Source organism: Nelusetta ayraudi, unplaced genomic scaffold (assembly GCF_046127955.1).
Source record: "Nelusetta ayraudi isolate G7.1 ecotype Tasmania unplaced genomic scaffold, CSIRO-AGI_Nayr_v1 ptg000034l, whole genome shotgun sequence".
In the NCBI taxonomy this organism is placed as follows: domain Eukaryota; kingdom Metazoa; phylum Chordata; class Actinopteri; order Tetraodontiformes; family Monacanthidae; genus Nelusetta; species Nelusetta ayraudi.
This window is the reverse complement of record NW_027466084.1, coordinates 6,113,068-6,126,165: the sequence shown is the minus strand read 5'-3', so window position 1 is coordinate 6,126,165 and position 13,098 is coordinate 6,113,068. Positions and strand designations below refer to the sequence as shown.

The 13,098-nt window shown below is 42.2% G+C and overlaps 1 pseudogene; it reads right to left on the bottom strand.

Annotated features, from left to right (window-relative positions):
* Positions 1–8,954: 8,954 nt before the first annotated feature.
* Positions 8,955–12,457, bottom strand: LOC142892513 (uncharacterized; annotated as a pseudogene).
* Positions 12,458–13,098: the final 641 nt, after the last annotated feature.

Below are 13,098 nucleotides of genomic sequence, written 5' to 3'. Positions count from 1 at the left end.
TAAACTCAAGCCCAACAAAGATAACAGATGGGCATAACTGTAACATTACATAGTAATGATTACTAGTACTACCAAAATTTCTATATTTTACTTTTCAACTCGAACTTGAACTATTCATCCCCTTTTTCAGCAGCCATTAAGACAAAAGGATGACACTTATGCATTGCATCAAACTGTGATGCACAAACTAAATTAAATTAAATCAAAACAATAAATAAAGTGTGCATTAAACAGGGGGCAGTGCAATACAGTCCAGGACTCAACTGATATAGTGCAGTTAGGCAGTATAGCCTATAACAGCTGTTCAGCATCCATAGTAATCCACAGTCAGTGCCATAATCATCCAGTCAGTGCCATATTCATCCATAGTCAGTATAATATATATGATATTGCGCAGACCCTCGTCCTCCACCACATTAATTGGCCTGCAAGCCGTAGCCACACCCATTTAGCCCCCGCTGTTGAAAGTTGGCGTGTGGTGGACGCGGCCAGTGGTCTCCGTGCCACACCATCCAACGTGGTTTGCTTTACCTCAGAAGGGGGCGGAGGGCTCTCCGCGTCAGCTGTATGCTTCGCAGACAAGTGAAACGTAAGACTGCTCGTACTCCGGTGGAAACTAAATACAGCTTTACAGTAAATGCATATCACTTTTGTCCTGTCAAGACTGCCATCTGGCAGGGTTTTGAAGTGGAACTTTCCATTTACAATTGACGCCTTATCCATGTTAGTCCTTCCTAGTGCTCATCTACGCTCAGTGTCTTTTTCTTTTTTTTGTTGTGCTTACAAGCCGGCTGCAAGCGTGACTGTGTGCTGTGAGTCAATTCATTTCCCGTTTCCACAATCTACAGAGCGGCCAAAGGTTCAAAAAGCACTTTAATTAATTAATTGAATTAATTAACTATGTGGCAGGTGGGTTTGCCCCCACCTTCACGTCATCAATCACACCTGCGCCGGAGTGCAATCTTTGTGTCCCTCAGTGCGTTTACATGGTACTAGAGAAATTTGAATTATTGCCTTCGTCCGATTATGATCGGAGTTTGAGAACTCCGATTGGATTCGGAGAACTCCGATTGAGACACCCAGATAATGCGATTGGAATTCTAATTTCTCGGCCATGTATACACCTTAGTCGGATTATTAACTGGACAACGCAAGTGCGCACGCGCCACCGTACAACTACGTCGTCTAACAAAACAGACGGCGCGAAACAACCAGCAAACGCGAATAAGAATGTTGACATTTGGAGAGAGGATGAGACCGGGGCGATGCTTTCTCTTCTAAAAGAGATGGACATATTAAAATAACACACAACAGAGACCTTTTTTAAAAGGGTAGCGCAGCAAATGCAGGGCTCCGGCTTTGCGCAGCCCTGAACAAATACGTATTCCTTCGTATTTATATTTCTACCTTTTCGTTCACATTTTTTGTAAGTTAGAAGAATTTCAACTTTGTAAATAAAAGCACAGCAAAGAGATGTTTTCCTGATTTGTTTTTATTTCAATAATTTCGCTGTTATTCTGCTGGAAACGGCGTGCAGCGGCACAAGCTTCCTCCACGGTCGGCACTTTAATGAGCGTGTGTATAACTGAAGACACCGTTCCTTTGCAAAACCTGTACACAAACTCTCCCACCAGTCTGCGCAGAACCCGAATCCAACAAGAACGAGAGTTTGGGGTCCGTAGCGACGGCACAAAGCGTAGCATCGAAGTGTTGTTGTAGCCCTCCAACAGCAAACAACGTTCTTGTCTCATGGTTATCTTTTAAGATAACCATGAGCACAAGAAATAGGGTACAGCTTATCTGCAAAGTAAGTAACACGTACATTATGAACTGTCATTCTATATCATAATGATGTAATATGTCAACCGAAAGCAGCTGACCAGCTGAAAAGGCTCACTCCACCCCCTACTGTTGGGAGGAGGACACGTTCCCGTCAGTAATTCAAATTTCTCAGCTGCATGTATAGGGGGACAAGGTGAGAACTCCGATTGGACGAGAAAACCGAATTATTGCTTAGTCCGATTAAGCTCTTCCTGCAACTCCCCAGGTGGCATTGTCAGGCAACCCCCCCCCCCCCAATTTTCCTTTATACCCACCATCTGAATTGTCTCCACCTCCGCCAGACCCTCCCCCTCGCCACATCTAGTCTTTTTTTGATAGGCTGCCCTCGCTATTAACCTCCCTCTCATCACAGCTTTAATTGTGTCCCACAGTATGGTAGTGTCTACTGGACTATCTATGTTCTCCTCCATAGAGCATTTAATCTCTTTCTTAACCTCCTCCAGTGTTTTTGGATTATTTAGCATACCCACATTTAATCTCCAAAGTGTGTTTTTCTTCCTCTTATTTAGACAAATAATAAGGTAATTAATACTGTGTCAGTACAAGTAAGTCGTTCCTATTTTACATTCCTCTATTCTGTATCTGTCTGTAATGTTAATAAAAAAAATAGTCCTCTGTAACGGGTGGAGGTCCCTCCAAACATCAAACATCCCGAGTTCGGCTAGAGAGCCGTTGACAAGTTTCGACAGGCGGGTCTGACTTCTGTTGCCATTAGTTGTGTCGAGTTTAGCTTTTAAATCATGTTGATTTAGCTCTTGCTGAGAGAGATGTGTTTCCTGTAGATCAGGCATGGCCAAACTACGGCGTGTCTCTGTCCGGCCCGCGTGAAGGCAGTCAAAAATCTAACCTAACTTAGAAATGACACTTGAACCTGCAATGAGTATTTTAGTCGTTCTAAATGAGTCCAACGTTAGAAAAAAAGGAGCGACCCGGACTTCCCACAGTCTCTTTTCTATTAACATGGGAATTCAATTTTAATAATTTGTCAACTAAAAACACCGGTCATACTAGATCATCCCTACCAGCTTTCTTCCCTTTATTCTCTGAATTTAATCAAAGAATCTTTGAAACTCTTGTAGCTTTTCTCTGGCTCGTGTTGCTGCTGATGCGTAGCCCCTCCAGGATCCCTCCTTGCACTGCCACTCCGTCGTAGTGCGGGGCACCGAGTGCCGCAGGCCCCTCCGCACCCGTCGCCACCGCCGTCTTCTCCGCCAGGCCGCGTCTCGCCAATTCCTCCTTGACCTCCTCTGCGCTGTTGTAGGTTCGAGTTCCCGTATCCCAGTGGGTCCTCATCTTGGTGAATGGCGTCTGGAAGCGGATGCCCTTCTCCTTCAGGATTCTTTTAGCAGTGTTGTACTCCTTTCTCTTTTGGACCGTCTCTGTCGCGTAATCGTGATGGAATGACGGTACTTTATTCCCCAGTTCTATTTTCTTTGTCCATAGCTCTCTCAGGACCCTCTCTTTGGTAGTAAATTCCAGAAAGTTAACAATGATGGGTCTCGGTTGGGCACCGTCCGCTGGCTTCTGTGCAAATGAGCGGTGTGCTCTCTGAATCTGCTGGCAGGTGCAGTTCGCTTTTCAGCAGGTCTTCCACAAACTTGGCCACAGATTCTCCCTCCTCTCCTTCAGTGACTCCATAGATACGTAGGTTGTTTCTCCTCGGCCTGGACTCCAGGTCAGTTAACTTGTCCTGAAGAGCTTTTTGTTCTCTCAGTGATATGACCAGAGCGTCATTAGCTTCCTGTGCCCAACGTTCTAGCTTTTCAATCCGCGACTCAGCCTCGTTGATCTTGCCGGTCTGGAGCTCCTGTTCGGTGACGACTTTCGCAAGTTGTTGATTTATTTTGTCTTTGAAGTCGTCCAAGTCTTTTTCCACGTCGTTCCTCAGTGTTTCTCCAAACGTGCGAAGGACTTCTTTTGATTCCATTTTTAAATCCCGTATCTCCTTGCTAATAATTTCTATGTCCGAGCCCTTTTTCGCGTCGTTAGTCACGAGGAGTTCGTTTCGCCATCTCCCTCTGTTTCAGAGCAAGCTGGTAGTTCCGCCATATTGTCTGTTACCGTGTTTCTGTTTTGGTTGAATCGAGTTTTCCTTCCCATTCCAACGTTCCCCTGATCACTTTGTAGTTAATATGATATCTGACAATAGTTATTCATTTGCATTGGAGAAGGACAGGCCACATGTCTCTTGGCCAGTTGAGTGGCGAAGCTATTCGCTCCAAGGCACTGAAGTATGAATCAACTTCTGCCTCACGAAATGCTGGCACCAGAAAAATGTTTTTACTGGGGCTGGGCAATGTAGTGGAGGGAGGAGGATTGTTTAATTTGAACGATCAAACTCCCTAAGGAATGAAACGGAATGCCAAATATATAAACATGGATTTTACATGCAATTCTTACTCTGACCGCTAGAGGGACTCCGAGGGGACAGGGAGGACGCGTGACGCCGTCCCTGCTCCCACGGAAGGACCGACTCGGAACAGAGGAAAGAATATTTGATCTGAAAATTTACGGAGCACCACCTGCTCTTGGTTGTTAGTGTGAGCAAGAAACACTAGAATCAGTCTCAGTACCGTTTCACCTTAATGGTGAGGCGTGTGTGACTGGAAACGGACCCTAAACTGAGACCTAAAGTAGCAAAATAAAAGGGAAAGAAAAATTATGACCTATCGGCTGTTGGAACAGCCAACCAGACTGTTTACGGGCTTTAGAATTTAAGACTAAATTTATTATGATGCATACCAGACTTCAGAACAAAAGCGAGTGACGAGGCTTACGTTGGATGAGCGTCGGCCCGCAGGTGATTGGGAGATCGCTGCTTGATGGTCCTCCAAGGTGGTCCTGGGAGATGGTACCGGGCCGTTCGGGTCCGGCAGCGCGCAGGGAGCTCAGATGGACGCACCAAGCTCAGACGCTGGAAGCCCGTTCTGCTGTTGTCTGGGAGATGTCTACACTGGCAGTTCAGCATCGACGTGCGCTCTTCTTTGCGTAATCCGAGATAAGTGCGGTGATCAAACAAACTACTCGGTTACTTTGAAGGCGCGACGTTGAGCCAATTAAAAACAGAAAAAGGAAAAATGACAAAAATCGGTCTCGAGATCGTGGAAGGAAAAATTGAAAAAGGTAAAAATTAAAATGAAAGTAGCAGTCTCGGAGCGAGTCTCAGGGCTGTCAGCTGCCGCTTAAATTGAGCAAAGAGTTGGCTTAATGCCGACGCAAAAATGATTTAAACAAAAACGAACAATTACGACAAAAACAAACTAAGTACGAGAGGGAAAACAAACGAAAACAAGGCCTTCACAAAACGAGGGATGAGAAATTTCTGAACGGCAGAGTGAAATTCATTAGCTTAAAGTTTCGGGACGGGGGCGGTATCCCGCTCTCCGAGAGCCAATGAAGAGGCCGTTCAGACCCTAAAACTGGTAGGTCCGCCTATACCAGTTGCGTATGATGAGCATGTATGTAGTGTAGGTTTCGTTGCTGATAAATCAATAAACCAATAAAACCGACAATGACTGAAACAAGCACAGGATGAATAAACACAATCACATAGCCCCTTTTTTTTGAACTGGGACAACCTTAAGAAGAAGGGAAGAACGAAAACGAAATAACTAAGCAGATAGAAACGACATTATCTTTACAAGCATATTGAACCGTCTTAATTATAAAGTACCACATATATCAACATATGTATAAACCTAATCTAAACACACATACCTGAAAATGAGATTTTAATGAAACAGGGTAACAAAGGCATAAACAAATCTTTATTTTATTTTTGCCGACATAACTATAGACATATGAAACACAGATTACCAACGTATATGAGTGTATGTATCTATATTATATATATATATATATATGTATATATATATATATATATATATATATATACATGTGCATATGTATATGTGTGTAATGCTAGAGATAGCTAAGACACGAGTGTGCCATAGTTGTAACCCTAATGAGAGTGAAAGTTGTTAGAGTGTAGCATGGGGCATGTAAGAGAAATGTGGGAAGGAAAGAATTAACTGTGTAACGCAGAGGGAGATAAACTGATGAAACGTTTGTCCAAGTCTACATCAACCCCCCAGAGGCACTTCCTATTCCTGCCTCTTGAAGGCACTGTGGCTCCACCTGAAGTTCCATTGTACTCACATCTCCTATTGTCCTGTGAAAAGAAGATTAGGCCCAGATGCGGCACTACAGCAACGATTAAAAATTTTAATCGCAATTAATCGCATGATTTACCTGATCAATCACGATTAATCACGTTGTATACGCAAAAGCCAATAATGAATTTAAAAGAAGTCTTTCATACACTTTAATTTAAATGTTCTGCCATATAAATGAAAGCACCATAACATTTATCGTGCAAACACTTAACATCAGCACTTTACACAGAAACATTTTTAATGTAAATCTAAAGTTAAAAAAAATGCAAATACAAAATTAAAGCTTATTGCCGATGCCAGGGCATTACTGTTATCCTGTTCCTTATGAAAAATAAAAAAAATCTACCTCCAAAATCCTGAGCCACAATAATAACGGGCAATTTCTGAGGTAACAGCAGAAACATTTTTCTTTTATCAGGGAGCAGCATAACCAGTCTGCGTTCCCTTGCAAATGTCCCAGTTAGAAAGGGTGAGGCACAAAAACGTTCACTTTTGGGTTTTTCTTCACAGGGGACTAGAATGTAAAGTCCACATTTATACTGGAGTTCCTTTGGAGAATCTCACTCAACTCAGTGCAGTTTGTCAGTTCCTGGAACTTGACGGCCAGTTATTTTAAATGTACTGCCATATGAATTAAAGTGCCATAACATTTACTGTGCAAACACACTTTTAACATCAGCATTTTTGAACAATTAGCAGCTAAGAAAAAAAAAATAGTGTAAATTTAAACTCAACTTAAACAATGTTATCAAAGCAATACAAAATTAAAGCTGTAAGCAGCGTTTGCGGGACTGAGCCCACCTGGCCACTGCCTGCTGTGATGTCCGCCACCTGGCCACGAGCCCCTGACACCCGCCAACGCTTCCCAACGCCTGGCGATTCCGCCCTGAAACCCGCCGATGCCCCATTACTGACGCCGACGCCTGCTGATGACACATCAAGCACTGACTTGACATTACTGACTTGACATTTAGAAACATTTGATTTCTAAATGTGATTGATTACTGTATCATTTTGTAGATAATAAGCCTTAAAGTTGGCTTTTTGTTTTGTTTTGCGACAGCTCCAATATTCCATTTTTACTGTACAATAACATCAAATTGCTCCATAAGCTCTGTCAATGGTTGGTACAGTTGACCTCAGGACAACCTTGAATATATCTTCAATCATATTTAATGTACTATTTTGGAGATATTAAGCCTCAAAGTTGTTGTTTTCCTTTTTTTTTAGCTTTTCAAACAGGCAAAAAGGGCCCAGTACTCAATTTTTTACTGTACAGTAACATTGCTTTGCTCCATAATTTCTGTCAGTGGTTGGTACAGTTGACCTGAGGAATGTAGGGGAGGAAATATCTAGACACAAATAGTAATATCTCCCCAATACGTATTCCGTCGTTCCGGTGTCAAGGTGAGGATTTCAAAGTAAAATACATAATAATTAATTTAATCTGACTCCATTTGATAATAATAACTTTACTTTTATACATTGATTGAGAGAAAGACTTGATTAACAATTAAGAATATAGACTCAATAATAATAAACTTCTCGTGATCTGACATTAGTCTTCAGTTCAGGGATGGCTTCTATAAATTAACAAAACTATTCAGTTTGTTCATTAAACGTGGAAGAATAGCCTGATGTCTGGGTTGGAGTATTCAGAGGTTATTGAACATGATACCCAATCTTATCTGACCAACTCAGAGGTTAAGGGTTTGAATAATGTCCAGTGAAACTTACCATATAACTAAGGTCTTTGGGATTCTGATTAATCCCTATCTTAGTTCAGTGATGGCAGATATAGACAAAGCATTCAGTGACCTTCTTAACATAGAAGAACAGCCCAGACATCTAGGTTGAGATGTTCAGAGGTTTATATCTTCCAACTCAATAGTTAGAAAAACATGACACTCAATCTTTTCTATTCAACTCAGAGGTAAAGAGTACAAGCATTACTCAAATTAATTTACCATATAACTGAAGACTAAATCAATATCTGATGTCAGATTGCTCTCCACATAGAAACAAAAGTCTCAACAAGTTAATATTGAAGGGGAATGGATAACATACCAGTTTATTGCGATGTCCAGAGTAAAAATGCAGCAAAAATGTAACAGACCGGTTGTGTAAAAATGATGGTAGAAAAAATCAAGAAGTCAAAGAAAAAGAAGAAGAAGAAGGAGAGAGAGGGAGAGAGAGAGAGAGAGAGAGAAAGAGAGAGAGAGAGAGAGAGAGAGTGGGTCCCAGAAAAGGAGAGAGAAGAAAGAAGAGACTCCAGATTCTTGTTCCTTCCCTTAAATATCCTCCCAGAACAGAGACACTGCTAAAATGCATATTTAAAAGATTCAAATCAAATCTACTCTTCCTACTCGGGAACCTTTTGGTCAGCAGGGGTAATTTTCCACAGCAACAATAGATCACCAAGACCTTCATACCTCTCGCACTGACACTCACAACATTTCAAAGGAAAGTTCTAAACAAAAGGCAGAGACAGTCCCTGAATGCAAATCCAACAAACACAAGGAGATACCTTTTGGCCCTCGGGGGTTCCTTTCTCGCGACATGTAAATCATGTAAGTTAATTACAATAGGTGAGATTGATACAGTTGTAACCCCTGTCTTTGAAGAACTTCCATTGTTAGAGAAAACACTTCAGGATGTGGATTTGACTGTCTTACAGTTTCCCCCTTTTGGCCCCTGAGAGCCATCTGGAAAAAACAAACATCAAAAGTAAAAATGAACACAGAATGAAACGATAGGGGTCAAGTTGAGAATTGACAGTCCTTCCCCACATCCATAGTAGTATCATCTCAGTCTTTGTAAATCTGGTAGTTGCAGGGGGCTGAGTACCAGGGCAAAGTGTGTGACTCAAGTGTTTGCATATTGAGCCAAGCGTGGATGGACTGGACAAGGTTTTCACTGTCCTCTTAGCTAACTGGCCTGCACCTGGGCTTCAGTGAGATGATAACCTGTGTTAAGAATCATCTCTTTAGCACAGTCCATGGTGTCTGTTGGAGCTTGGGTGCTTTCCACATCGAAGGTGTCCTCCCACCAGGGAGAGATGTCCAGGTTCAATGGTATTCTGCCCAAGATGTAGATTTGACCCATAGAAAAGTTTTCAGTGACCTCCGGGCAAAAACAGGTCAATCGCTCAAAAGAAAAAGAGTTCATTTCACGGGCGACGCACCACTGTGTGTGTGACACCTGGATGGTGTCTGCGTATCCATGTGAAAGGCTTTAAAGTGTTACAAGTACAGATGATACAACTGGGAATTTCATGACAACATGTGCGAGAAGTGAACCAGGTCTCAGTGTCTCTTACTGTCATATACCCCATGATGTGGACCCATTTTATTACCTGATTTATATGGTGATGGAATTTGGAAAAACCTGTTCTGGGTGAATAAGTGGGAAAGTGACAAAGAACCCAATACAACCAATACATTCATTATTGGTAGACATTAATAAAGTACAATAAAAGTACAATGAAAATAAAAAGTAATTCTGAATAATTAACATCTTTCATTCTTTTTGGACATGAACCATCGATGTAAATTCAGAGCATTAATCAAATCATTTAAGGCATGTGTGAGAGTCTTATGTAAACAGAATCTTTTGTCTAGTAGTTGTAAGTAAATCTTTTGCGAATGTTCTGCAAGCTATGTCACGTTCAATAAATCCGGTCGAATTGAAAAGGAAAAGGCTAACAGTTAAATGAACATGTCTCAGATTTAATTCAAGTTTTGTGCTGGTCTTCTGCGGAGCAAGTTTGGTTAAATAGTAAATCTGTATGAACTATGTGTCTAAAAATTATGTGGAGCTGTATGCATGCAGCTAAATGTAATTTTTGCTCTAGATCCTTCGTGTTATAACACTTTTTAGGATCTAGTCCATGGTTCGGCTTTTAAAACATTAATTAAATAGAGCCAAATTTTGGAGTGAGGTGTGTCTTGGTGTTGACACTGAGTTGTAAGGTCGTGGAAATTTGTATATTATCTGTTATATTGAGAGTGGGGAGATGGGTGGTTCCCTCACTACAGCAAATTTTGTTGTTACAAAATTTTGTTCCGGTTCTAATCCGGGGGACCATTTGACTGACTGTTTTGAAAGAAGTGTAATGTGAGGTGTGTATGGCCCCATAGAATATTTCCATACCCATCTCCCACAGTTAAAACTATGGGTAAGTAGGTCTCGTTGACCCAGCTGGATACAGGTTGTTCTGGATGCTTTCTTGGCATCTGGAGTTCCTGGAATGGAAAAAGAAAACCTGCGAAATGGCTGCTCTTGACTGATTCGATTTGAAGCTGTGCTCCAAACAGAGAGATGATTTGGTTCGCTAAAGCCTGTGCCAATGTTCTTGCAGTGTTGTTGCAAGTGAATTTGTCAATTATGACGTGGCAAGAGCGGTACCCCCCTTTGGCACTGGGAAGTGGACCAACGAAATCTATCTGCAGTGCTCCCCACGGGTCTTTGGGTGGATTAGGCCTGCACAGTCTAGTGCAGCCAGGTTTTCCTGGGTTAAAGGTAGCACACACAAGGCAAGAAACACACCAACCGTCAACATCTCCAGCCATTGCTGGCCACCAGAATTGTTGTTTTAAGTCAATAGGTGTAGTCTGGATGGCTCTTGTAGCTGATGTATCAGACATTTCCAATGTCAAATCTGTGCGACGTATTGCTGCCTGCTTGGCTGACTGGTCAACAATGTTGTTTGGTTCATGTACATCTAGGTTTTTCTGCACATTTGCTCGGGTTATGATCACAGACATGGAGTTTTGACACGCTTGGAATTCTTGATCAGAGGTGGTGATGGACATAATGCTTGCATGGTTTCTGAGCGATTGTTTCTTGTTCGTTTTCTCTGGAGCAATCTCAATTTGGTTTTCCAAACAGTGAATAATAAAGCCATGCTTTTCCATTATGTCCATGCCCAAAACAGTACCCTCGCTGTTTCCTGGTAAATACCAGAACGGCTCAGTTAGCACTATTGCACCCAAATCAAGTCGGACTGGTTTAGTAAGGGTCGCTGTCATTAGTGTGTCATCTATCCCTTTGATTTGAATGGTCTCGTCTGTCAGAGGTAACGGGATATTCGTGCAGGAGCAAGCAGCACCGGTGTCAATTAATATGTCGACTAATCGGCCTCCAAGATTAGATTTTACTATTATACGGTTGCTGCTGGAAACAATGCTCCCAATGGAGGCCACGCATCCCTATTTTTGGTCATTCATTCGTTCTAGATCATCGAGGATGTCTGTTTGAGAACTAATCGCCGTTGTCTGTCTGGTTTGAGAAGTTCTTGAATGGTTTCGCATAGATTTATGAGTTGTTTTCCTGAATTCACCATTCAGTTTGAAACAACGTTCAAGTTTATGGCCAGATCGATGACAATAGTCACAGATAATGACATTATTGTCTCTCTCGGCTACCCATTGAGTTGCCGCTACAGGGAATGGCTTTAGAAATTTTGAACGCTGCTCTATTTTTGTGGCCCATTCAACGAGTGCGTTGAATGTATTCTGAGGTGGGTCTCCACCCAGAGCCAACGCATTCTGAACAAGTGGTCCAGCATTATTGCGTAGCATCTGTAAGAGAATTTCGTGGTTACGATCGCATTCTTCTATCCCACTGTATTCTCTAAAAATCACCCACATACGCTCTGCAAAAGTCTCAAATGTTTCTCTACTTGATTGTTTAAGATCAAGGATTCTATGCCACTCGGCCTTTGGTGGTCCTCTCATCTGAAGCAAAACTTCTTTTATTCTATTATAAATGTCGTCGTTAGTTTCACCGAGCTGTCTTTCAAGGATTGTTCCAGTTCTCAATTCTTGAGGAATTTTAGAGTGTAACTCTTCTGGAACTGTAAGCAAAACTATCTGCCACACATCGCGGGGCTCTAGATTGTAAACTAATGCTTGGAGCATTAGTTTGTCCCAGTAACTCTGGAACGGGCCGCGGCGGGGCATGATGCCGATAACCTCACGATGTTTTGAAGTTTCTTCACAAGACAATGCTCTGGTAATGGTGGTTACACCATTGTTCGCATCTGTAACTGTTTTGACGACTGAAACATTGACGGATTTTCTTGGAATTGTGTCTGTTTTGAGACGAGTTTTCATTCGGTTTCGATTGTTTTGCTTCGAGTGAGAGGTGCGCCGGCTGAGGGACGGATAGAGCGGGCTTTCTGCTGTTGCGAAAACTGCGGAGGTTGTCAGAATTTCATTGTCGGTGTCGACCTGAGTTACAGGGCACCCGGTGATGAGGGTAATATCCTCATCTTCACTGTCGTCTTGATCATAATTCTCAACACATTTGGAGCTAATAACAGCCTGTTTTATAGCTGCAACTGGAAAGCCAGCATCGCCACAGTAGTCTTCCAGTTGGGAAGTGTAGCGTTTGTCTAAGTTCAGCTTTTGTTTAAGCTGTTTAGTTTCAGTCTCCATTGTTTCGATTTGTCTCGCCAAATTTATTTTTTCATAATCAAATGCCTCAATTTGTGCGCGTAATTTTTTCGTTTCTTCGGAGCGTAATGTTTCAAAATCTCGGATGTTCTCTAAAGTGCGGCGACCTTCTGTTAAGGTTTTTGAGTCGTTGCGCCGGAGTAAATAAACAATTGCGATGGGGAAGTCGTGGAATTTGCCTTTAGATTTTAGTGCCACTCCCTTTGTGGAATACCAGTGAAGAATTTCACTGTTATCCCATTCTAAATCAACGCCGAGATCGCGCAGACGAATTAACGTTTTGTATAAACGTAAACCAGCCATGCCCATGATCTGCTAATCTATGTCTACACACTCCTGTCCTAGTGAGTTGCGAAATGAAACTTTTCCCCCCATCGGATTTCTACGATCTCCGATCTCACAATGGATATGTCGATCCGTTCTATATTATGTGTCTATATATGATGTGTGTTCAAACTTTCCCTCAGTCTTTATAACTGCCGTAAATTTGTACTTACCACAGAAACTGTAGGTAGACACACAGGAATTCAAACCTCATTACTTAAACGTACCGGAATTGACTTCTCTCGCCTTCCTGCTTAATGCGATCGCGAGATCACGTCGGGGTCACCAAACTGTAGGGG